Source organism: Haliotis cracherodii, unplaced genomic scaffold (genome assembly GCF_022045235.1).
Source record: "Haliotis cracherodii isolate W230 unplaced genomic scaffold, xgHalCrac1.p SCAF_14, whole genome shotgun sequence".
Taxonomy (NCBI): domain Eukaryota; kingdom Metazoa; phylum Mollusca; class Gastropoda; order Lepetellida; family Haliotidae; genus Haliotis; species Haliotis cracherodii.
In genome coordinates this window covers 26,201,951-26,228,152 of record NW_027266269.1, presented here as the reverse complement: position 1 = coordinate 26,228,152, position 26,202 = coordinate 26,201,951, and the positions used below count along the sequence as shown (strand labels likewise).

At 44.1% G+C, this 26,202-nt stretch overlaps 1 protein-coding gene across 1 annotated transcript in view; it reads right to left on the bottom strand.

Moving 5' to 3' along the window:
- Window positions 1-26,202, bottom strand: part of LOC139461146 (uncharacterized) — an 86,441-nt gene that overhangs the window by 44,289 nt on the left and 15,950 nt on the right. The window contains exon 2 of the mRNA XM_071242694.1: window positions 14,026-14,114. The gene's annotated coding sequence lies outside the window, so the exon portion shown is untranslated. The remainder of the gene's footprint in view (window positions 1-14,025; window positions 14,115-26,202) is intronic.

Below are 26,202 nucleotides of genomic sequence, written 5' to 3'. Positions count from 1 at the left end.
AAGATTCCGGGGTAGAATAGGTCTTCAGCAACCCATACTTGCCGTAAAAGGCGACTAACGGGATCGGGTGGCCAGGCTCGCTGACTTGTTTGATACATGTCATCGATCCTAATTGCGTGGATCGATGCTCATGATGTCAATCACTGGATTGTCTAGTCCAGACTCGATTGTTTACAGACCGCCGCCATACAGCTGGAATACTGCTGAGTGCGGCGTTAAACAACAAACAAACAAACAAAATCTAAATAATTAAAAAAGAAGATTTGTAACGTAAAATTACATTTTTTAGTTTTGTGTTTGTCCGGGACAGATACTTTTGCGCTGGTATTTTGGTTTCGATATTTCAACTGGTACTGTAGTTCACCTGGATATTCTGAGAATAAATTTAGGTGACATTGGAATATTGGCTCAAAACGAAAGGATTTACGATTTTTTGAAGGGATTATTTTTCCTTGCGAAGCTTCTCGCAAGTAGATCCGAGGTTAATGTTTGTTTGTTGTTTAACGCCGCACTCAGCAGTATTACAACTGTATGACGGCGGTATGTAAATAATCGAGTCTGGACCAGACAATGCAGTGATTCACATGAGCACCGATCCATACAATTAGGATACGATGACATGTCTCAACCAAGTCAGCGAACCTGACCACCCGATCCCGTTAGTCGCCTCCGAGGTTTATGCTTGTTTAGCGAGCCTGACCACCCGATCCCGTTAGTCGTCACCGAGGTGTATGCTTGTTTAGCGAGCCTGACCACCCGATCCCGTTAGTCGCCTCCGAGGTTTATGCTTGTTTAGCGAGCCTGACCACCCGATCCCGTTAGTCGCCTCCGAGGTTTATGCTTGTTTATTTTCATCTACTAACTAAACAGAAATGGAAGTTAAAAGGTTTGACTCAAGGAACATATAAATTTCGTCAGATTTACCTATTTTGCGGAAACGTTTTACTCTGTAATGAGGGAAATACTTTCATGAAATGACTTCACAAATATCTTTAAAAAATAAGGTTATGAATAGCTTTTTTATGTAAAGGTGACGGTCATTGCTTCCGCATGAAAAGTAGACACTCATCCAACTTCTATGTTGAGTGAGTGAGTTGGGTTTAACGCCGCTTTTAACAGTATTCCAGTTATATCACGGCGTGTCTGCTTAATGTGGGAGGAAAGCCCGAAGTGATGCAGGTCTCAGACGTTTACCACTTCGGTGAAACCCACGAACACGGGTATGGTGCTGACAAACCTAGAAACATAATCGGGGCGAACCGGGATTCGAACCAACAATCATAGGTTTCTGGCGTGCCCAAGGGACGCAACTCTGCACAGCGAATCGCGGCGCCTTAGACGATTGGGCCACCCGTGCCCCCGTGTCTGATATGAGCCCAATGCCCTGTTCCACAAAGCGTTTGTAGCGCTAAGACGCTAAGTCCCATACTTTAACATAGCGCTACGACTGTCGTAAACCTAAGATCACTTTGTCCAAGCGGGCCCTGAATTCACATCATCCTTAATTCAACAGCATGTTCAATGTGGAATAATATAGTGGGTATGGTTTAACGCCACTTTTTACAATATTCCAGTAATATCACGGCGGAGGAGTCCAGAAATGGGCTTCACATATTGGATCCATGTCTGGAATCGAACCCGGGTCTTCGGCGTGACGAACGAACGCTTTTACCACAAGGCTGCCCCAGTGCCCCGGAGTGTTATAGTTAACTCTGGGTCGTTATTGTCACTATTGTATAATATCGTCAGTTTGCTATTACATGTATATCAACATAACTGTATGATATCGATACTAAGTCATAATAGTATCACATTGCTATACTATTTTAACTACTGTATATTCTCGTATGTGTGGTATGATATCGGCACTATCGAGTGATATCGGCATTGTAAAGTAATATTGGGTAATATGAGCAATATCAGGTGTTATCGGCACTGTCGGGTAATATCGGCATAATCGGATAATATCGGCACAATCGTGTAATATCGGCACTGGCTGGTACTATATACCGGGGATATCGGGTAATATCGGCACTGTCGGGTACTAAATACCGGGAATATCAGCACTATCGTGTAATATCGGCACTGTCTGGTACTAAATACCGGGGATATCGGCACAGTCGTGTGATATCGGCAGTGTCAGGTACTAAATATCGGGTATATCGACGCAATCGTGTGATATCGGCACTGTCGGGTACTAAATGCGGATGATATCAGCACTATCGTGTAATATCGGCACTGTCTGGTACAAAATACTGGGGATATCGGCACAGTCGTGTAATATCGGCAGTGTCCTGTACTAAATATCGGGGATATCGGCACTATCGGGTGATCGGGGAGAGGGACTGCTTGTACAAGTCCAGACTTATGGCGATTTTACAGTGCAAGCCCACTGAGATACCAGTTTAACATGAATACCCCACTCAGACACAGTATACTGATTCCGAGCCGACCAGTCCTTGTTTTTGTCCCTAAACGCTGAGTGCCAGGCAGGGTAACAACAAGTACCATCTTTTGACGTCTTTTTTTATAACAAGGCCGGGGATCGAACCCACGACCTTCCAGCAGACGCTATACCACTAGACCACAGAGACGGTCTTTGCTTATGTTAAATAAAGAGTTACACGTCTTTATCTTAGTATTAAGATCGTTCTATGCAGGCAGTCCGTGACGCCTCAGGCAGGGGATCTTTCACTGTACGGCGTTGTCTTACTGCAGCTTCTCTTTATATAGCTTCACTGTCTACATTGACCATATCCCGAACACTTAACGCCATCTCCAATTGCAAACGTGGAGCTCAATATGGTCTAAATTTATCTTTCACTGTCAACACAGGCATAAAATCACACGATTAACCTGCTAAACGGGGCTTGAGAAATCGCAATCGATTTCGGAGATGATTGACGTAAGGCAATCTCTCCTGACATGTGTCAGTCATATTGGATAGCTGGTCAGATATTGATAAAACATCATAGAAATATTTTCCACATGTGTTCAAATATTGTCCCTGATTCGAGCTGTGGTGTGTCAATTTTTTCTGCTTTAATGCTTCCGGTCGAATTAGTCCGAGCTTATTCTCTGTTTGTGCAATAAATTAATCGTGAAATAGATTCCTGTCAATCTCAGAGACATTTTCTTTTTGATGTGACGTATGCAGCATCGCAGGTTTCAGTGGCTGTCATTCACATGCAATAAACATGGACGCAATGGGACAATTTAGCTTTGTTTTCCGATATCAAAGGTGGATTTTAATTATAAAATTAGGACTAAACGGCAAGAATAGAAAGAGTTATGGGATGAGCGATAACAAACATGCGCGGTAAAAGGAAAAAATGTTTTCCATGTAACAACAAATAAAATTAAATTTAAATTTGTATTTCCTCCACAGATTATGAGGTGAGGTGAGGTGAAATGGGGTTTAACGTCGAGGCCAAGATTTTTGCACTTATATTGCGACGTGCACGTACTAGTCCGGACTAATACCGATTTATAGCGCTAGTTTACTGAGACATCATGCCGCAGTTTAACATGACTTCCCACTCAGACCGAGTATACTGACTCCGAGCCGACCAGTCCTTGTTTTAGCCCCTTACTACCGAGCGCCAGACATGGCAACAACAAGTACCATGTACAAGTGTATGTGCGTGCGTGCGTGTGTGATCTGTGCGCGCGTTTGTACTAATCCGACCTTATGCCGTATTTATAGAGCTGGCCCACTGAGCTCTACCATGCAACAGTTCAACCTGGATATACCGACTCCGAGCTGACCATTCCTTGTTTTAGCCCCCTTCGTGCCGAGCGCCAGACTGGGTAACAACAAGTACCATCTTTTGACGCACTTTTTTTACGATAGGACCATGACCTACACATGAAAACATGTCTTCAAAATAATATAAAACATATTTCGAAAGAACCTGTCCTTTTCTCCTGTTTTCATATCAAGCAAACTAAACCTGATTAGTTTGATCTAGACTTGCCTAGGCTTCTATCAAAAAGGTACCTGAGAAATTTAAAGTCCATAGTTATGGTGTAGGACTAGATACGACCGGGGATTGAACCACCGACCTTTCGCGCTCCGGGCAGACGCTCTACCCACTAGACCACGGAGGCGGTCTCCAGGCAGACGCTCTATCCACTAGACCACGGAGGCGGTCTCAAGGCAGACGCTCTACCCACTAGACCACGGAGGCGGTCTCCAGGCAGACGCTCTACCTACTAGACCACGGAGGCGGTCTCCAGGCACACGCTCTATCCACGAGACCACGGAGGCGGTCTCCAGGCAGACGCTCTACCCACTAGACCACGTTGGCGGTCTAATTTCGGTTATAAACAATCACGCGACCCAAGCACCAATTGCCAGCACTTCTACTGAACCTCCTGAAGTAAAGGAAGCTTCCAAAGCCATGCTAGCTATATAGCTGCAAGGTTGGCCGATTGACTCGGAGACTGTTTACGACCATTCTGGGATAGAAGCGTCCCTTGGGCACAAGCCAATAACAGCAGACAAAGGAATGTAATGATTCGGAATTCCATAAAACGAGAATTAGCCATCACACATCCAAGAAAAAGGTTACTCTCCGAGGGTTGTGTCTGCCATGGTGCTGATTAAAGAGTGCACGCTGGACGGCAAAGCTTTTTAAAAAGCTAAGCCATCTCCCCGAGGGATATAATCTCCATGTTTGTGTACATATAGAAATACGGAGCGGCTGAAAGTTTGGATAATTGTCTTTGATATATATATGTATTGTGTTAATGAAACGGATGTTTTGTATTTGGCCGGCAGTTGGCCCAGGGGGGTATATACAATGATGTGAATGCCATCCCCGCGAACTACCACTAGCAATAACGCCCAATAGCTACTGGTGTCCTTTACATTCTATTATGCCAACGGCAAGAGCCCAACGAAATTGACATTCTGTCATTGCAAATAAACTAAATGAAACTAATTTTTTGGAATTGCTTCAAGGGGGTCTTGTACGTAATGAGAAAAGTATCGAGAAATATGAGCTGTACAGTAAACTACGGTTATAACGAACTCAAAGGGACTACTTATTGTAGTTCGTTATAACCGTAGTTCGTTATAAGCATATATACAGCATAACTACAGCAAATAGTCGGGACCAAAAAAGTAAGTTCGTTATAACCGTTTGTTCGTTATAAGCGTGTTCGTTATAACCGTAGTTTATTGTATTTGGAACTTCGTATTTCAATACTTGCCACAGTTGACAACATCGATGGTATATAACAACATTATTATTTCAAAAAGCTTGGGGTTTGAAATGTTTCAAAAGTTTCTCATGTGTCACAAAATCGACAACGGTCCATGCGCACAAAGCGAGCTTAGCGCTACGACGATCGTAAGTCCCATGTTCTAACGTAGTCATAGCAAAGGTCACTTTGTGCGAGTGGACCCATTTCACACATTGGAACCTGTTGATTATACGGTTGCAAAGAGTTTCGGGAACATATTACAAAACTGAGGTTCACAAATTGCAACCTGTTGATAATGCGTGTTCTTAATGTTTCCGTAATATAAAACAGAAAAGTTTATACATTGGGTGTTGGGAATCGAACCCAGGACTTCATCGTTACAAAGGAAGGCTGTACCAACAAGGCTCGCCCCACTGCCCGTCTAACAGGACCTACACCCCATATCATTGAGGTCATTATCACATCGGAGAGGGGTAATTGGGTTTAACGTCGCGTCCAAGATCATTGCACTTATATAGCGACGTGCATGGACGTATGTGTGTTTGTGTGGCTGCTTGTACTTGTCTGGACTGATGCCGATTTATAGTGCTAGCCCACTGAGATACCATGCCGCAGTTTAACATGAATACCTCACTCAGACACAGTATACTGACTCCGAGCCGACCAGTCCTTGTTTTAGCCCCTTAAAGCCGAGCGCCAGACAGGGTAACAACAAGTACCATCTTTTAACGTCTTTTGGTATGACGCGGCCGGGAATCGAACCCCGGACCTTCCGCTCTCCGGGCGGACCCTCTACCTCTGGACCACGAGGGCGGTCCTTATCACGTCGAACGCCTGTGTCCAGTCTGCAACATTAATCACATCCAAACAAGCAAACTCCCGTCCACGTATTAAACCCGTTTCCGTCATCAACTCCAGGAACTCGCCCGCGGCTGCCTCCACTCCACCGTCCTCACGACGCCGATGGTGGCACGCTAGGGGATACGAAGCACGGAGTCTACAGCTGATGGCATAACGAGTCGGAATTCAGTATTTCACAATCAGAATCAATTGTAAATGCAGTCCCCCTGGCCATTATGGTGTAGCATTACCATTCGTCTACATTACCGTCATCAAGATGAACGAATTCGCAGCCGTTAGATCTCCAAATTAGCTTTATCTTTCGGTAATGAGAAAAGGCCTACATTTGAGATTGAACGACGCTTAATAGTTTTATATCATGGCCTGGATTATGGATTAAGTTGGTGCTGATTACGGAATTGGTGAACGTGTTTTCGAAGCAACCGAGGATGGAAATGGAGTTTATATAAAAGTAGGATCATGCTGCGAAATGAAATATAATGGTGGTTGGATAAGTGTTGTGGACGGTCGGATTGGGTAATGGTGTGCTGCGGCCTTGGCGAATTGGGAATGTGATGTTTGGAAGCCGACTGGGGTACGGAAATAGCTGCAGTAGGCATGAATATCTTGGAAACGGAAGGAGTTGGGCATCGCACATCGGAAATAACCAACTCAATGGAATCCTTAAAGGCAGTCATCAAGCGATACACAAAGGTTGGATGACCTTAAAAAGCACGTGACCAAAAGACGTCACAATGGTGGTTCGTTTTGGGCATACAACAGTGCTATAAGTACCAATGCATTCGTTATAGCGTTTGCGTGTTTGTTTCTTTAGCAATGCACTCTGTAATATTCCAGCTTTTTGAATGATGCCAGTAAATAATCGAGTCTGTCCTAGACATTCCACTGATTGATATTATGAGCAATGTACGTTACATAAATATTTGGTATGTTAAAAGTAACCATACGCCTCGCATGTTATAATGACCATATGTCTGGCATGTTATAAGTAACCATATGACTGGCATGTTATAACGACCAAATGTCTGCCATGTGATAATGATCATATGTCTGGCATGTTATAATGACCATATGTCTGGCATGTTATAACGATCATGTGTCTGGCATGTGCTAATGATCATATGTCTGGCATGTTATAATGACCATATGTCTGGCATGTTATAACGATCATGTGTCTGGCATGTGCTAATGACCACATGTCTGGCATGTTATAACGACCATATGTCTGGCAATATGATAACGACCAAATGTCTGGCATGTTATAAGTGACGATATGTCTGGTACGTTTTAATGATTATGTCTGACATCATATGAATAACATGGATGGCATGTTTTTGTGACCATTTGTCTGACATGCTATAACGACAGTATGCCTGGCATATTTGTCATGTTTCAAATGACCATTTACCAGGCATTTATGAATGACGCATCAAACCACTTTCATTCCATGCAGAAACGCCAACTGGCTTATCTTGTCACATCACAGCTGACATGGCTGATGATGCGGGTCATACTTTAGTATAATATGCCAGACGCGCTCCCACACCACCTCATCCCCAAGACCAGGAACCACGCTGCTGCCATTCTCAACTCCCTGGGGAGAGTCCGACTTCACGAACCGATGTCGTAATAAGCATCAGTATCGCCTCCCGTCCCAGCCAGATCTCTTTGATAATGGATGAGCTGACTCCATTAAGCGGAATATCACCATCCCCAAAGGTGCTGCTGCAGTCAATATCACAGTGCAACAACAGCCAGCACAGTCTCTGGGGGGGAGCTCGTCGGCAGGTGTAGGTTCAGACACTGACTTTCCCGTGGGAATCCCAAGTACGAGTAGGTACGCAGCAATCCATGCTTGTCGTAAGGTCAACTTACTGAAGAGGGTGGTCAAGCTTAGCGACTTGGTTGATGCATGTCATCGTGTCCAAATTGGTTAGATCGATGCTCACGATGTCAATGACTGGATTGTCTTGTCCAGACCGCCGTCATATAGTTGAAATATTGCCAGGGGCGTAAAACAACACACACTTGATCTACGAAATTGGGTTCCGATGACATGCATCAACCAAGTCACCCAGCCTGACCACCCGATTCCGTTAGTCGCCTCTTACGTGGCGTTGTGAAAACTATCCTAGCCCGGGATCCTCGAGGGGCAAAATGCTATGAAGGAATCCCCGGTGATAGAGGAACCCAACGCACGTCAGCAATGTATGAGAATAAGACGCTCGAGCTGAGAAAGGGACGACAATGAGTAAGTGAGTGAGTGAGTGAGTATGGTTTTACGCCGCTTTTAGCAATATTCCAGCAATATCTTGGCGGGGGACACCAGAAATGGGCTTCAAACATTGTGCTCATGTAGGAATCAAATCCGGGCCTTCAGCGTGACGAGCGAAGGCTTTAACCACTAGGCTACCCGACCGCCCCTGTAAGAGTGAGTTAGTAGGCGAGTGAGTGACACATTTTGGGCAGTATTCACATCAAACCACGGCGTGTCGGCTTAGTTCAGACAGTCTGAAGCCATTATTAGATATGTTAAATGCAGTGAGTGAGTGAGTGAGTTAGTTTTTCAGTGAGTGAGTGAGTGAGTGTGGTTTTACGCCGCTTTAAGCAATATTCCAGCAATATCACGGCGGGGGACACCAGAAATGGGCTTCACACATTGTACCCATGTGGGGAATCGAACCCGGGTCTTCGGCGTAACGAGCGAACGCTTTAACCACTAGGCTACCCGACCGCCCCTGTAAGGGAGACTACACCCCTGGACACAATGTGTAAAGTCAATGCTGTTTTCCATAACCATGAAGTATGCTTAAACGGCGTAAAACAACCCTCACTCATATCTGGTAATGTGAAACGACCGCCCATTAGTTGTAGAACTTGTCTCTGATTACACAATGAGTGAGGTGAGGTGAAATGGGGTTAAACGTCGCGTCCAAGATTATTGCACTTATATAGCGACGTGCATGCACGTGTGTGTGTGGCTGCTTGTACTAGACCGGACTGATTCCGATTTATAGTGCTAGCTCACTGAGATACCATGCCGCATGTTATTCAGTGTAACATGAATACCCCACTCAGACACAATATACTGACTCCGAGCCGACCAGTCCTTGTTTAAGCCCCTTAATGCCGAGCGCCAGACAGGGTAACAACAAGTACCATCTATTAACGTCTTTTGGTATGACGCGGCCGGGAATCGAACTCCGGACCTTCCGCTCTCCGGGCGGACGTTCTACCACTAGACCACGGAGGCGGTCGATTACACAATGACCAACATGTCAGACGAAACTACATTTCCTCGTGTGGATGAGTACAACACCGCCACCACCACCAGCAAACACACCCGAAACCTAACATCGTTACAGTTGTTGACATGTATGAAGCTACTTATCCCAATACACAAGTATAAAGAACCCCCTGTGTAGCCCAAACGGAGCTTATTTACATAACGACGTATGTCCGCTGGCCCCGAGGAACTTCCAATACAAGCATTGGTATTAATACTTGCTTTACTCAGGAACCCAAATATTTGGCGCTTTGTAGCCAAAGAGTGAATATAAAAGGATTTCTCCCCCAGAGAGCCTCGTTCTGATCCATAGCCTCTTTCCTAATGACTCTCCAATTATGCTCCATTGATTTTCCAATCAGGGTTCTGCGAGCGGCTCGGCCATCCATCACACGCCTCCCAACTCGCCACTCTGTGATTTCTGCGACTGATGTTGCCGTTTTATTACCGCGCGATCGAACAAAGAACGACAAAGGGAGACAACCCTGCACGAAGCCAGTTGATCTCCAGGAAAGAAGATAAGAAGAGATAATGCCGCAGCATATGTCTAACGGTACTGTTAAAGATAAGGATAATGAGGAGACGGAAGGGGACAAGGGACGACTATTGATTCCGTGTTTGGAAGGTCTTAACAACAACGTGCTTTGCCCCGTACTGGTGGCAATTACACACAGGGTCCATCGTGGAAAAGAAGGGTTAATTTGTGTTTGGTTAAAGGTAGGCATCGACCGCTCATCCAAAGCGCTGCTTAATTCCACGATGAGATTTGCATCATTGTGCCAGTCAGATAGATGTTTTTCTTCACATGTGTCCCTAAAGGGGGTTAGAACCCTGATGTCATGTGAAAAACGTCATGTGTTTCTTTAGGTCTGTAAACCCTTGGGTATCGTTTGATATCTTCCTTTAAAATATCATACCATGGAATCGTTTCTGATGATCAGTGCGTAATGCATGTTGTACGATTTTAAGCGCATGATGTCTTTGCGTCAAAATCACAGGACGTTTTATTGATCACAAACTATCATAGAATCATGTTTATGCAGTGACACTGCATCATCAATAACGTCATTTTAGCGAAACTGAGAGCGAGTTAGTGAGTATGACTTTACGCCGTTTTAGCAATATTACAGCAATATCACGAAGGGAACACAACATATGGGCTTCACACATTGTACTCATGTAGGGAATCGAACCCGAGCCTTTGGCGTAACGAGCGAATGCTTTAACCACTAGGCTACCCGACCGCCCTGATAAAGTTAAATAAGCAATCAATTTTACAACAAAATAAAGAAAAGTTTACAAGTTATATTCTGGCCAAGTGGAACAGAACTTGTCACGGGGAACATGGCTTCATATTAGAAAGGAGAGTGGTTGAATGTTGTTTAATCCGCATGAATTATTTAAGCTTCTTTTTCCGGCGGCCTGTGAATAATCGAGTCTATGCCAGAGTGAGTGAGTATGGTTTTACGCCGCTTTTAGCAATATTCCAGCAATATCACGGCAGGGGACACCAGGAATGGGCTTCACACATTGTACCCATGTCGGAGTCTATGCCAGAAGAAAATGTAAACACGCCACGGCATTAAAAAGTCCTCTATTTTCAAATATAAGATTTACATTGGCTGTTGTCTGTTTGAAATTTAATTAAAATGTATAATGTTTACTCTAAACATAAGATTCAAGCTTTGAAATGATCTGTGTGTGTTTATGGCCATGTCGAGGTGCATGTTCCTGCAGGAAGGTACTTCTGAGTTGACATCCTTCTCATCCGAAAACCTCTTCACCAAGAGTGAGTGAGTGAGTGAATATGGTTTTACGCCGCTTTTAGCAATATTCCAGCAATATCACGTCGGGGGACACCGGAAATTGGCTTCACACATTTCACTAGGAGAAGAGATCGGCACTTAATAATAATATCTAACTTTGACTGCGCCAGGGCGATACATTAAGTCCTATCCCCTTAGCCATTTTGCAAACAAATCTTAAATCACTGATTGAATGAACTGGAGAAAAATGTGATTTCCCGTAGCATATCAACTCGAGCTGATCATAAATATAACTACCAGAAGCCAGTGTGGGAATCAAGCTCCAGACTTTAAACTTTTAATTTGTTTTGTCTGTCAACAAACAAATGTTGACGGAGAAAACGCTGACAGAAACACAACACACGAGTGCGGGGCAGCCAATATCACAGGGGCTCAACGTCAATTTGTTGATCTTAGTTTCACCGGGTCGGGAATTGTTTGGAATTACTCATTTGATCTAATGACATTGCTTTCTGGACAGTGATTTTTTTCAGGTGGTCACAAATACATTGGCGAAATCCTGGACAAGTAGATTGTTTCCCTATGTGAACAATCTCAAATTTGAGAACAAAAATCAATATGTTTCTGAACAATAGTGAGTGAGTGAGGTTTTACGCCGCTTTTAGCAATATTCCAGCAATATCACGGCGGGGGACACCAGAAATGAGCTTCACACATTGTACCCATGCCGGGAATCGAACCCGGGTCTTCGGCGTGACGATCTAACGCTTTAACCACTAGACTACCCGACCGCCCTTCTGAACAATAAAATTACAAAATGTTCAGACGATTCGGAATCTTAAATTGATGGCTACGTCTTCCAGTGACCTCAACAACTGATTCGATCATGATGTTCATTGTCCCAGAACCGGCATATACAGGAAGGCTCAGATACAGGACGTTTTGCTGTTGTTTTTGTTGAAATATTCCATCTGCGGTTTGTAAATAATCGTGCCTGGACCAGACAATCCAGTGATGAGTAAAGCAAGCAACGACCCACGCCATCGAGGTTGGATAGGATGCAATCAGCCAAATACTGAACCCCACGACCAGACCCGTTTGGTCGCCTCTTACAATCACCTCACAAGACCTGAAAGCGTGTGTGTGAGTGTATATGTACCTATTAACTAAAGGCTACCTATTATCTAGATCTGTGAACACAATTCCGTTAGGTTATTAATAATCCATTACCGACTTGATGCAAGATTAATGAAATTGCCAACCCCAATGACACAGTAACACCATCAAGTCGACTGGTATATAGGCCTATCTATATGAATTGATGTACAGAGCCTTCACGCACCCAATGTTTTTAACACAACGTCAGACAGTGGTATTGATTGTGTTGTTAGTTGAGTCTATTCTAGGTGTTTACGGTGCCTAATGTAATTACACCTTTCCGTCCTACAAGTGTCGAGGTAGCTGGGCATGTTGTAAGGTGACACGACTTAATGAATAACGACACTTTCCTCTAACAGTGGGCCACAAAAGTAGCCCTTTGATCTGATGTATCCGTGCAATTATTTCGACGGATGCAGATCGGTGTTTTATGTCCTGAAGATTACTGTATTTCAGGGCTCGTTTTTTTAACGCCATCAGTAACCTCCATAAGCATCAATCACCAACATCAGTACTTTCATTACGCTTACCATGAATATTAAGTAACATTATATATTCTTCTTATTCTTTTTTTTTTTTTTTGGGGGGGGGGGGGGGGGGGACTGCATATGTTTTACGTGAAATCATATGCATGAGACTAAATACTTTCTTAAAATAAAAGTATGCAAGAATATATGTTTTTGTGGACGACAAATTCGTTCAACGAAAATTAAATTTTGAAAATGTTACTGAAACAAAACCTGATGCACGTGAACTAGATTTCAAGTTAGTGAGGGGACGAAAGGGAGCATGCTGTATGCCGATGGTCTAGCCTTGCCCAAGTACAAAGGTTATTCACCCTGTGAAGATCCGGGTTAGAAATATTCAGTAAGCGCGCTTGTCGTAAGAGGCGACTAACGTGATCAGGTGGTCACGATCGCTGACATGGTTGATGCATGTCATCGTATCCCAGTTGCGTAGACCGAGATTCATGATGTCAATCACTGATTGTCTATTCCAATATTTGATTATTTACATACCGCCGTCATATGGTTGGAATATTGCTGAGTGCGGGGTTAAACAACGAACAAAGGTTAATCCTTGATGGAACAATTTCCCATACTGATCATAAGAGTAGGTAATGTGCGTGCTGAGTTAGGATTGAGTGCACAATGTGTGCCTTTGTACGCCATACACCAGGAGTCTATACTGATATCCGCCAGAAACCTATGATTGTGGTTCGAATCCCGATTCGCCCCTTATGTTACTAGGTTTGTCAGCACCATACCCGTGCTCGTGGGTTTCACCGAAGTGGTAAACGTCTGAGACCTGCATCACTTCGGGCTTTCCTCCCACATTAAGCTGACACGCCGTGATAAAACTGGAATACTGTTAAAAGCGGCGTTAAACCCCACTCACTCATTCACTCACTCACATCAGCAACCACTGGTTTGCCTTGGGTAAATGATATATTCGTACCAGCCGCTGTGCTATAGCTTTAATATTGCTGGCGTCAGCGAACAACAGTTTTAACCCACTTACTCACACACCATCCAGGCAGACGGTGGCCATCTGCTGAAGAACTCCCCTCTAATTATTACATCAACGCTGCAAATCATCCATCCAAATCAATTACTCTAGGAAAAAAAGATGGAGAAAAAATCCACAATTCCCAGAGCAAACATTGGCCAAACACCACCGTACTATACCCACATTATAACTCTATTAGCTGGCAGACATAAATATACTTAATAATGAACTTACCAGGACAAATGCCCGCAGGGATCTTGATCAGAGAATCTCGTCGACGTTATCTCGCGTGATCTCGCCTCCGAGACTAGGAAGTGAGTCCCCTGCAGAGGAAGAATAAGACATGGTTGAGCAAGGATCCTATCTTATCACGGGTTCGGAACGATGTAGACATTTGTAGGCCGGCTATGTGATCAGTACAACCTGAGACGAATATTGATTTTTCCCGCAGGCTCGATGCGGCTTCCTTATCAGCGGGCAGTCATACATATTGAATGCACCATCTACAGCTCGAGCCCTGTGTGCCGTCCAATTGAATTTACAAATTATTTCATTTCAAGCGCGAAATGATCTTGAAGAAACTGTTTTGTTTTAATTAGCTTTAGACTGGTAGCTTAATGCGGAATTGCATTTCGAAACAAGACTTATTGTGCATGATTTTTGTCTTGTGTATTTTAAGGGTCTAATTAGGTATGTTAAATGCAGTGAGTGAGTGAGTGAGTGAGTGAGTTTTTCAGTGAGTGAGTGTGGTTTAACGCCGCTTATAGCAATATTCCAGCAATATCACGCCGGGGGACACCAGAAATGGGCTTCACACATTGTACACATGTCGGGAGTCGAACCCGGGTCTTCGGCGTGACGAGCGAACGCTTTAACCACTAGGCTACCCGACCGTCCCGAGTGAGTGCGTGAGTAGGCGAGTGAGTGACACATTTTGGGCAGTATTCACATCAAACCACGGCGTGTCGGCTTAGTTCAGACAGTCTGAAGCCATGCAGGTCCAAGACGTTTACCGCTTTGATGAAAACCTCGAGCACGGAAAAATCTTGGATTCGAACCCACGATTAGCGGATCCAGGCACGGTTAAGTGACGTAACTGCACAGAGAATGGCGGATTCTACCAAGGGCACAAAGGACATCAAAGTAGTCCTGGGTGCTACCATCAACCTTTGCCGCGATTCGCTGTGCAGAGTTGCGTCCCTTGGGCACATCAGAAACCTATGATTGTGGATTCGAATCCCGGTTCGCCCCGATTATGTTTCTAGGTTTGTCAGCACCATACCCGTGCTCGTGCGTTTCACCGAAGTGGTAAACGTCCGAGACCTGCATCACTTCGGGCTTTCCTCCCACATTAAGCTGACACGCCGCGATATAACTGGAATACTGTTAAAAGCGGCGTTAAACCCAACTCACTCGTTTACGAAGTAATTTTGACCACCATCGCGATATCGTTCGTTTATAATCCGACACGTTCGAGAGCTGTGACTTTTCAATGTTATATTGGTATCGGAATAACGAAAAGGCAAATTGAATTCTGTCCAATCGATCCGTATCAGTACGGAAGTTACGGCAAACATTTCTTAAGACATTTATACAAAAAGGAGGCGTCCCCATGGGCGCCAATTACGTTTCGGGGTAGAATAGGTCTTCAGGAAGAGTCTTGAGTGAGTGAGTGAGTGAGTTGGGTTTAACGCCGCTTTTAAAAGTATTCGAGTTATATCACGGCGTGTCAGCTTAATGTGGGAGGAAAGCCCGAAGTGATGCAGGTCTCAGACGTTTACCACTTCGGTGAAACCCACGCGCACGTGTATGGTGCTGACAAACCTAGAAACATAATCGGGGCGAATCGGGATTCGAACCCACAATCAAAGGTTTCTGGCGTACCCAAGGGACGCAACTCCCCACAGCGGATCGCGGCGCCTTAGACGACTGGGCCATCCGTGCCCCCGCTTGCCGTAAAATGCGACCATGCTTGTCGTAAGAGGCCACTAACGGGATCGGGTGGTCAGGCTGGCTGACTTGGTTGATGCTTGTCATCTGTCCGAATTGCGTACATCGATGCTCATGATGTCATTCACTGGATTGTCTGGTCCAGACTCGATTATTTACATACAGACAGCCGTCATATAGCTGGAATATTGCTGAGAGCGGCAACAAACAAACAAAACATGCTTATGAAACAGTCGGAGTCCTTCAATGAACTCCGCCTTTAGCACAGATTTCATATGATAAATGGAACTGGTTTTTGTCGCTTTTATTTTACGAAAAGAACACAAAGGACCCCGTTATTGCAAAGCAAGCAATATCAATTTATTTCTGCCTGCAACAACAACTAAACGCAACACGGATTTAAAGGTCAATCCCAGGAGATACCTATTACGGAACATCAAAGAGAACCGAGGTTCCAATGCCTGTAATTGATAAATGGCATCTTCTCACTAACGACATACATTATGTAACATGTCAAATTGTAGGAGAATAGCGCGCCACTGTTCCCATGAGGGCACCAACCGCCGAGCTCTGAATGCACCCAAACAGCAGTTCTGTCTTCTAATGCATGACTTCTTGCACAGCTGGCTTAATGCAACAATTTGCGTGACGTTTTGATCTTTTTTCCACCAAACAGAGTGTATCATTGAGGTGGAAAGTTGGGTTCTGTAATTACTGACTCGAAACAAAAATCGATAACGTGACCTTTAAAGTTATAGTATTTTAAAGCTTAACCCGACTATTCAAGGGTCCATTGAAACTTATTAGTCTTGAAAAAAACGAAAGGAAAGGCGGTTTCTTGTCTCATAAATAATCTCAGAGCAACAAAACTGTCTAAAACATTTAAGTAAAAGTGTTTGACTTGCTATACAATTGAATTGAGCCGGAAACGACTGAGTAAAAAATATATGTATAATTTATTAAGTATATTAACAGACATATCTGTATAACCAACGTTTGTCGGATCAGTACATTGGAAGGTCTGCTTCCAATGGCCTTAGGTTTTAACCATCAGGTCACGGGAGACCCCCTGAAGAGACAGATGGTCGTACCAGCCCGAGACGGTCATTTCCACAAGGTCTGCTACTGTTTGTTTGTTTGTTTATTTGTTGTTTAACGCCGCACTCAGCAATATTCCAGCTATATGACGGCGGTCTGTAAATAATCGTGTCTGGACCAGACAATCCAGTGATTGACATCATGAGCATCGATGTACGCAATTGGGATCGATGACATGCGTCAACCAAGTCAGCGAGCCTGACCACTCGATCCCGTTAGTCGACTTTTACGACAAGCATAGTCGCATTTTACGGCAAGCATAGTCGCCTTTTACGGCAAGCATTGGTTGCTGAAGACCTATTCTACCCCGGGTCTTCAGTCAGCTACTGAATCTGGCATTCAACGACCGTAGCGACAGTTTTCTTCAACGTCATGTATTTAATCTCGTGGTCAACGACGGAAGCGTCGAACTTATCTACAACGTCAGCTATTGAATCAAGAAGTCAACGACTGTAGCGCCGCGCTTTTCTACAACGTCAGCTACTGAATATGGCATTCAACGACCGAAGCGACGGTTTTCTTCAACGTCATTTATTCAATCTCGTGGTCAACGACGGTAGCGACGAGCTTTTCTACAAAGTCAGCTATTGAATCTATCAGTCAACGACCGTAGCGCCGCGCTTTTCTACCACGTCAGCTATTCAATCTGGCATTCATACACAGTAGCGACGATGTTTCTTCAACGTCATTTATTCAATCTCGTAGTCAACGACGGTAGCAACGGGCATTTCTGCAACCTCACCAATGAATATATCAGTCAACGACAGTATCATCGTGCTTTTCTAAAACGTCATCTATTGAATCTATCAGTCAACGACCGTAGCGCCATGCTTTTCTACCACGTCACCTATTCAATCTGGCATTCATACAACGTAGCGACGATATTTCTATAACGTCATTTATTCAGTCTCGTAGTCAACGACGGGAGCAACGGGCTTTTCCACAACCACAGCTACGGAATCTGTCAGTCAACGACAGTATCGTCGCGCTTTTCTAAAACGTCAGCTATTGAAAGTAGAAGTCAACGACCGTTGCGGCGTTTTTTTCTACAACGTCATTTACTAGTATTCAATCTCGTTGTCAACGACGATAGCGACGGGCTTTTCTACAGCACCAGCTACTTCATCTATCAGTCAAGGACCGTAGCCCCGCGGTAGACCCTACAACGTCAGATATTGGATCTGGCATTCAACGACGACAGCGACGGTTCTTCTACAACGTCAATCATTCAATCTCGTAGTCAACGACCGTAGCATCGGGGTTTTTCTACGACGTCAGCGATTGAATCTTACAAGACAACGAACGTAGCGCCGCGCTTTTCTTAAAAGTCCGTTATTGAAACTGGCATTAGCGACGTAGCCACGTTTTTTCTACATCAACGTCATTTAAGTCAACGACCGTAGCGAAGGCTTTCTACAACGTCATTTATTCAACCTCGTGGTCAACGACGGAAGCGTCGAACTTATCTACGTTAGCTATTGAATCTAGAAGTCAACTAATCTAGCAGTCACAGTACGCAGCATGAAAGCTCTAAAAGAAACAGCTACTGAATCTTGAAGTGACGTCACTTATTGAATCTAGCCGCCAACGACCGCAGCGCCAGGCATTTCTACAACGTCAGCTACGAACATACGAAGGTGGCAGCAAAGCAAATTGTTTATTCGCATCAGAATTGTTTTTTAGTATCTATTATTCATGAAATTCATCCAGAAGGTAGCGCAGGAGAAGACGGCAGGGCTCGAAATCAATACTCGTGTTTGCGTGCCTTGGTATTCAGTCAGATGTCAGGAATTGACCAGGAAATTGAAAACTTTACTTCCGTGTTAGATACAATATTTTTGCTTTCCTTTTCATAGTTTCAATTTCCCATCAAAGGGCATTATTTCTTGTTTATCAAATTCAAGTTTCAGATTAAGTTTTCTGAACACAATCAATGTTGGTTTTTTTATACTTGTGTTCTGGCGATTTAATCTTCTCATATGATTTAGAGAAATAAATACCTCTTTAGAAATAACGTTTTAATACGTGATTTATGAAGGTTGTTCTTCACTGAAAAATCTTTTCAATTTAAAATTGAAACTTCAGTTGAGCTCCGATCTTCAGTTGGGGGTGTGTGGGGGGGCGATACGGTGTTTTCTTTTCCAGCAACGCTAATGTAGATACACATTCCTCCTGTTCCACCGGCTTTTGTTCAAAATAATGTGAAGTCTATTGTTCGTAATTTATTTTACGCAGTGCATTAAAAATGTGTCATACTTTGTCGGCATTTGTATCAGTTGCACTTTATTAATTGACAATTCAGAATGTTCTTAGTCAGATTCATATAGTATAACAAGTGCATAGTGTACTTGGGATATTAATGGATTAATTGCAAGAAAATGTCAACACTCATTCAAACGTCCTCACTTGATGATCCCTGGTTTGCATGGTGCCCCGTAGGAACCGGCTAAGCTAAGATTGGGTTGTGACAATGAGTGCCTTGGTGGACTGCTTGCCATCGTGGCCTAATGTTGTCCTCGTACCCTGATCCTGTCCTCGTACCCTAATCCTGTCCTCGTACCCTAATGCTGTCCTCGTACATTAATGCTGTCCTCGTACCCTAATCCTGTCCTCTTACACTAATCCTGTCCTCGTACCCTAATGCTGTCCTCGTTCCTTAATGCTGTCCTCGTACCTTAATCCTGTCCTCGTACCATAATCCTGTCCTCGTATCCTATTGTTGTCCTCGTACCCTAATGCAGTCCTCGTACCCTAATGGTGTCCTCGTATTCTAATGCTGTCCTCGTACCCTAATGCTGTCCTCGTATCCAAATGGCGTTTAATGTTTTTCGTGATATCACCTGTGTACCTGCTCGGAGTTGCTAGTCTGTACCCAAATAGGTTGGAATCAGGTTGGATACTGATGGACCGACGGACTTATGAACACTGTCCAGGATAAAGTGATATGACCTTGACCTCGTGGCGAGTGTGAGCATCGGGTAGCAGGTGAATCAGTACTGTTCTAACAATATCCAAGTAGCAGTGAGAAACACGATAGTCAAGCCGGTAGTGCTCGCGGTGTGTATTGATCTTCGTCATTTGAAACTTGGAGGAAAGCAACAGTCCGTGGGCCTGGTAATCATACACTGTACAACGCTAGTCACTTGGACCACCAAACTAGCAGATTTATAGATATATAGACCCGTGGAGATCCGGGTTAAAATAGGTCTTCAGAAACCCATGCTTGTTTTAAGAGGCGACTAACTTGATCGGGTGGTCAGGCTTGCTGGCTTGATTGATGCATGTCATCGTATCCCAATTGCTTGGATCAATGCTCATGATATCAATCACTGGATTGTCTGGTCCAGACTCGATTACTTTCTTTGGACCTCCTCCGTGGTCTTGTGGTATAGCGTCCGCCCGAAGAGCGGAAGGTCCGGGGTTCGATCCCCAGCCGCGTAATACCAAAAGACGTTAAAAGATAGTGCTTGTTGCTACCCTGTCTGGCGCTCGGCATTAAGGGGCTAAAACAAGAACTGGTCGGCTCGGAGTCAGTATACTGTGTCTGAGTGGGGTATTCATGTTTAACTGCGGTATGGTATCTCAGTGATAGACTGGTTTATATTCACCCAATAAAACCCAAAAGGAAAGCATACGTGCAAATACTTGACTCACGTGACCGTGAATGCAAAGTATCTCGCTCCAACGTCCTTAACGACAGCCAGCGACATCATAGAGGTAGTCACACTGGATGTAACGCATCACTCAACTGGCTAAAATGAGGTGGTGCGCTACACCCAAACCGCTTTACTGATCCAAGGTATGTAATGGAGCATTTGGACATTGTAAAACGGCGAAGCTGTAGTCAATAAAACTCAAAATATACATTGAACAATATTGGATCTGATTGACGTTGTAGGCTAACGATTCATTAATAGGCACATTTGTCTCCATTTTTCATCAATTCCCGGTTTATTCCGCAATTCGGAGACGGAAATCATGGCGGTAATGGGGACTATTTTGCCGCGGAATAATATCGAACAAGGTAAACCGATCACTCGTATTACGTCGCGCTGTAGTCGTTGTTCCATATGAAACCTCGCTTTGACAAAAACGTACAATAACTTGGAATTTGACGTCAAAATGACGTGTTGCTTGTCAATAACGTTTCAGATAATTTGAGGAAGAAACGTGTTTTTTCTTCACGACAAAGGCTGTTCGTGTGATAACATCAGCTTCAAACAGAGTATTGTTGCATCTTAATGAAGCCAAATGATTCCACATCAAGCATTGGGAAAAGCAATAAGATAAAAATCTAAAGGAGGAGATATGAATATTAATATCAGACTTAGACAGAGTGCTTGAAATTGTTTTCTTTCATCTCACAAGTTTGTGAAGAAAATGAAATGTTCATGATTTTCTCAGGTTTACTAACGTTTTTCTGTTATTTTCTTGAACTATTGTACGAAAAATCAATAAATTGTGATGATTCATACATACTTGCAAGTCACTATTACTAATACACCTTTTACAGCATATATTTCTCGAAATCCACAGAATAGAAATACAACAATACAACAATATGAGATATTAAGGTTGTTGTTGTTGTTGTTAATAATGATAATAATAATCATCATCATTATCATCATAATGATAATAATAATAATGAGAGAAGAAGAAAAAAACAACAAGAAAACGAATAACAAGAGAAAAAAAAGACGAAGATAACGGCGTTTAAAAAGATGACAAACAAAGAAGAAGAAGAGGAAGAAGAAGAAGAATGCTTACAACAATAACACTAATAGTGCTGCACCAGATTCAATTCACAAAGTCAATGCTGATGGCGCTATCTTATAAGTACCCCGGTCAATGGTTTGGTGAGCACACATGACCAGACAATCCAGTGATTGACATCATGAGCATCGATCCACGCAACTGGGATACGATGACATGCATCAACCAAGTCAGCGAGTCTGACCACCCGATCCCGTTAGTCGCCTCTTACGACAAGCATAGTCGCCTTTAACGGCAAGCATGGGTTGCTGGAGACTTATTCTACCCCTGATCTTCACGGGTGCAAATGATAGTGATGTACATGCTTATGATAAAGTTGGAATCGTACAATGGACTCTTCTTTTAGCAGAGATTTCTTATTGTGATTGAAATGGATTTGTGCCTCTTACTTAAGACAATGGAAGTCACCTCGATATTCGAGTCAGCGCAAGTTAAATTTCTTCACACGTTCATTTCTTGAATAGGACTTGAAGAATTTGTAATTATTGTCAAATCCATCTTCGTCAGAGTTTGCCAGCCAAATCTAGATTGCATTCTAATGACATGTCTGAGAAGATGTAGAATTCTAACCTAATTGATGTAAATCTCGCTTAATTTGAATAAAAGCAGACTGAATTTTAATTTCCTCCTAATTGGGCAAAATTAATCTTAATTAAAACTGAGAGAAGCCTAATTAATTTACATCATTCGACGTGACTCATATCTAAAGATCTCTTTTAATTACTGAAATTGGAGACCCGCTCACAAAGCGAGACATGACGGGATAATCTCATTTGTCCGTCAAAGATTTCCCTCATAATACAATCATGCACTGTGATCATCAGTGCATATGCCCCAATGTGTTCAAAGCCTTCAACGCAATGACCTTTGTGACCTAATTTGTAAATTTAATTAAATTTAAGCATTTTCAAATCTCTGTTTGCAAAGGGTCAACCAAGCCGATCCTTCTAGGTCGGGTGGTGAAAGGCGAGAAAGGATGTTCAAACAGATTAGCTAACGTCCAAAGCTTTGGTCAAGCAAACACGGACATTGGTCAGTCGGTGGTCGGTCTTGGCCAACAGGGAATACTGGCTGGGCAACTGGCCCAACGAATAAAAGCTGAATGGCTTAACTGGCTGCGCAAACCACTTCAAGAACCAGTTGGAGTGTAAGGGATTGGTCAAGTCCAGAGCGTGAGTCGGTGACGGCATGACAATGGTCACATCTGACTTGTTGACAACGGTCAATTAACCCATTGTGTGGTGGACAATGGAACGGACAGATATTAAATGTCTGGCCATTAACAAATGGCTCTGAGATGACAAAGCAGGTGTTCAAATACTAATTTCTGAATATTTCAAAATAATGAATTCTGGATAGGGTGTATTTGTTTGAATTGATGATTATTTGAAGCTACAGATATTTTCATAATATATACATATAGATACGTTTATCATACCAACTTCTAAATGCATCTTTCAGACGATGTATTGTTCAGCATAGCATAATGCATCGCGCAAAGGGCGTGCTTGTTTTGTTAGTACACTACTAGACAAAGCAAACGTTCCCACAATTACGATTTTGTCTGTCGCAGTTGTGATCAACTCTTAATTGTCGAAAGAGTGAGTGAGTGAGTTGGGTTTTAACGCCGCTTTTAACAGTATTCCAGTTATATCACAGCGTGTCAGTTTAATGTGAGAGGAAAGCCCGAAGTAATGCAGGTCTCAGACGTTAACCACTTCGGTGAAACCCACGAGCACGGGTATGGTGCTGACAAACCTAGAAACATAATCGGGGCGAACCGGGATTCGAACCCACAATCATAGGTTTCTGGCGTGCCCAAGGGACGCAACCCTGCACAGCGAATCGCGGCGTCTCAGACGACTGGGCCACCCGTGCCCCCCACAAATAAACAAACAATTGCACTTGGGGTAAAATAGATCGGAAGCATCCAAGTATGCTTGTCGAAGAGGCGACAGAATGGGTCTGGTGACACGGTCAACTGGATGTCATCGCACCCCGGCGGTGGGGAGCACTTTTCATAATATCAATCACTTGATTGTCTGGTTCAGGCTCGATTATTTACAGACCATCGTCATCTAGCTGGAAAGTTGCGGAGTGCGGCGTAAAACAACCCCTCCAGATGACAAGGCGACGGCGAGGTGGAAGTGACATTACCCCACAGGACAGTTAATCTGCAACTACATGGGTTTCCGAATGAAATCAATAGAACATTGTCTTCCATTTACACACAGCTCGGTTACCTGGTCAGGATCACTGTCGGAGCAAATTGCTAATAACTGTATGAGCGATTGGGGTTTGATGTAGTCAACAGAAATCATTCAGCTGTCATTACGGGCAGGACAATTATATCATGCTTAGGAGATGACACGCAAACGTAATGAACGTGATATGTGCTTTCATCATCCATTTTACCTAATCTTTCACAAAATGATAGCTAAAATCCCCCCTATAGTATACGTCGTTCATGGTCGAGTTCATTTCCCAATATCGGGGTGGTGGATGCGATACACAAGGTTTGCACGTGCATATCATGATTACGATATTTAATAGACTGGTCCGCTGGTCTCAACACCCAGTATACAACCCCCGGAAATCCCGTCACCCCGACCCCGAACTACAAAACGAATAATGCAATTTTCTATCCATTAATCCATACCTAACTCTTGCCCGTCACTTTTAAAACCTCGTATCATCTCTACTCTATGCCAGACTCGACGACAAGACATTCTGACCTCTTCATTTACCATTTGTATTTGTGTCTCTGTCTCTGCTGTCCCCACACACCAACCACATTAGAAACTCCCCCACCCCACCATTCCGCCACCCGACAGCATCCGTCGACAACACATACACCCCCACCCCCCGCCCTACCCCCACACCAACCACATTCCCCTGACCTACGGCACCCACGCCAACCACACACACACCCTCTACTATCACCCCCCACCCCCAACACACACCCCCCCCCCCCATCCCCTTTCCGCCATTGGCTTTCAACCCCCCAGCTCATCCACCACCACCACATCCCCTCCAACCCTCCCACCCAAACCCATCAAACACAACCCCCTCCCTGGCCCCCACCCCCACATCCACCGCCCTCAGCCACCTCCGACCCCTCACCGTCTGTCCCAAGCCGCAGAAGCCTCGTCCGTCAGTCTAATTACCCCCCTAACGACCGCCAGGAATTGACAACTCACCCCCCTCTCCGCCCCCTGCTCATCCTCCCAGACAGCGGGCCGACCAGCTTACAATGACCCATCTGTAAAGCATGAATGGTCAGTGCTCCGAACTCCATCATCGGACCAGTCTACCGCGAGTCGCTTTGTCTTCGGAATGAATCGAGCGGTGCCTGCTGATTAACTGGACATTTGGTCCGGCAGTAAATTACACGTCATGAAAATACGTTGTCTGGAACTGTAGTCAGGGATGACCGGGCCGGCATTACGACCATTGTCCGGCATCTGACCTCACGTTGGGCTGGACGCGCCACGCCGAGAACAGCTGTTGGGGCCACGTGTTTCAGCAATAACAGAGGGTCTGACACTTTTGTTGCTGTTTTAGCAGAGAGGATGAGCCGATACGTACAACAAGACTCGTGTGAATATTCATTCAACAGGAGTAAATGTGTCACTGCTGGTCGTCAAATGCAAACCAATTAACTTTTTGTCGATGAGGTCAGGTCAAAACAATATTCGTTTTCAAATGTGTTTGGGTAGGAGACTAACATCTAATATCTGAAATGAAAATTGTTTAAGATGTCTTTTACTAAACGGGGGCACGGGTGGCCCAGTCGTCTAAGGCGCCGCGATTCGCTCTGCAGAGTTGCGTCCCTTGGGCACATCAGAAACCTATGAATGTGGGTTCGAATCCCGGTTCGCCCCGATTATGATTCTAGGTTTGTCAGCACCATACCCGTGCTCGTGGGTTTCACCGAAGTGTTAAACGTCTGAGACCTGCATCACTTCGGGCTTTCCTCCCACATTAAGCGGCGTAAAACCCAACTCACTCACTCACTCCTTTGCTAAACTGCCCGTTAACATACAAAGTAGAACCCCGGTGAACCTCTTCATTTCCCGAAATTTCAGATTCAGATTCTTTTGATCAAAGCATTTGAGTCCTGCCTGGGACTCTAGGAACATCTTTGCTTCAAGGATCTGTATGAGAGAATAGGGTTGGGATATTTGTTTAAAAAATAAATAATTTGAAAAAAATACCTCAATGCATGCTTGACAAAATATATACATAACATCAGGGAGTGGTAAAGTTAGGGATTAGTGGAAACAAGTAATTTACAAAGGTCCAAAAGTTCTAAATGCACATCTTTTTTTTCTCTACCAAAAGGCGAGAACATAGTTGCCAGAATGATAAAAACGACCCCCTCCCCTTGGATAGATGGAAGGGATGTGGGGGCAGGGAGGGACTGGGGGCGGTTGGACCAGGGGAGACAGTGTGGGGGTGAAGGAGGTAGGGCACTGACAAAGACGAGGTGAGGTGTAAATGGGTTTTAACGTCGCGTCCAAGATTATTGCACTTATATAGCGACGTGCATGTACGTGTGTTTGTGTGTGTGGCTGCTTGTACTAGTCC